Genomic DNA, 1,936 nt, shown 5'->3' on the forward strand with positions numbered 1-1,936 from the left:
CTCCCTTTAGCATTTCTTGTAATTTTGGTTTGGTTTTTGCAAATTCCCTAAACGTCTGTTTATCTGGAAATGCCCTAATTTCACCATCATATTTGACAGACAGTTTTGCTGGATATATACTTCTTGGCTGGCAGTTTTTTTCTTTTTCCTTTAAGGCTTTATATATGTCATCCCATTGACATATTGCCTGCAAGGTTTCTGCTGAGTAGTCCGAGCTTATTCTTATTGACTTTCCTTTGTAGAAGACTTCTCATTTATCCTTTGTCGCTCTTAAAATTCTTTTATCTTTGATTTTGGCAAGTTTGTTTATAATATGTCTTGGTGACTTTCTTTTGGGATCTACCTTATGTGGGTTTTGATGAGCATCTTAGATATTGTCTTATCTTTCACAGATATCAGGGAAGTTTTCTGCCCAAAAATCTTCAACAATTCTCTCTGTATTTTCTGTCATCCCCCTGTTCTGGTACTCTAATCACTCGTAGGTTATTCTTCTTGATGGAATCCCACAGAATTCTTAGGATTTCTTCATTTTTTAAATTGTTTTATCTGATTTTTCCTCAAATAAGTTGGTGTCAAGTGCTTTATCTTTAGTATCACTAATTCTGACTTCCATTGCCTCAATTCTGAGCCCATGACTTTCTATTGAGTTGTCTAAATCCGAAATTTTGTTGTTAAACTTCTGGATTTCTGATTGCTGTCTCTCTGTGTATTCTTGCTGCCTGTTAAATTTGTCATTATGCTCTTCTCTAATCTTTTTAATTTACTCTATTGCATGTTCTGTGTTTTGCTTAATTTCCTTCCTAATTTCTTGAAGAGTTCTGTATATTAATCTTTTGTATTTTGCCTCTGGTAATTCCAAGTGTCCAGGAGGAAAGTTTGCCCCTGTTCCATAGAAAATGTAGGAGGGTGGGTTTTGCAGCTGGACTATGAACACCCAATGCTGTTGGTTATAAGGACTGGGGGGCACCTCTTATTCTTGGGCCCCTATCACAGGTGGCGAGGTGGAGCCACTAGTCCTCAGGCCCCTGATGTGGGTTGGTGAAGACCCTGCTTAATGGGCAGAGCAGTGTAAAACATCACAAACCTACCACTTCACAGATGAAACAGCTAAAGTTAGAGTTCAGGTTTATACCCAGTTGTACTATGGTAATGAAGGCCTACACTGTTGAAATGGGCCTACACAAGTTTATACAGGGGGAAAGCCACTCAAAGTCCATGGATCCCTTATGCCTGTGCCTAGGCAAAGGAGCTGTGCTTACCCCGAGTTCCTGGCTTATGGGAGATGGCAGATTATTTTTTTCCCCTGTTTGTTAATTTGCTCACTCTCCAAGGCCAGAAGAATGGCTTAGGGTGCATGACGTGTCCTACTTCTGGCCCAGGGGACTTGGTAATTGCTGAAGCTGGTCCAGGTCCCAGGACAGAGCAGGGAGTGGGGAGGTAAATGGGAGAGAGGTTTTTCCCTAAGGAGGCTGTTTTTGATCTGCACAGTAGGCCAGAGGCAATTACTTATATTTCGTCAATCAAGGGCTGCTTCTCCCTGGTTCTGGATGGCTAAGTAGACTGTCTGCTGCTGGATCTCTCCCAGTGTGGAAAATGCCTCCCAAGTGCCGTTGCTTTCCTGCCTCACTGCTCACCCCCGAGCTGATCCAGGCTGAAGGGCTCAGGCTCTCGCAGGGTCAGGTCTGGAAACTCTTCACTGCTTCCGAACTGACTCTCCCTCCCCCGCCACTTAGTCCAGTTCCTCAACTCCACCTTTGATGTTCAGAGCTCCTAGATTGTCATATAGAATCTATTCACTTGTTTTTCGGGTCTTTGTTTTAAGAGGGAACACCAGAAGCATCTAACTTCTCCGCCATCTTGATCCCGCCTCCCTACCTATGTTTTGTTGACTATGCAAAGTCATTTGACTGTGTGGATCATAACAAATTATGGATAA

This window comes from Trichechus manatus, unplaced genomic scaffold (assembly GCF_000243295.1).
Source record: "Trichechus manatus latirostris isolate Lorelei unplaced genomic scaffold, TriManLat1.0 scaffold00158, whole genome shotgun sequence".
Lineage (NCBI taxonomy): Eukaryota > Metazoa > Chordata > Mammalia > Sirenia > Trichechidae > Trichechus > Trichechus manatus.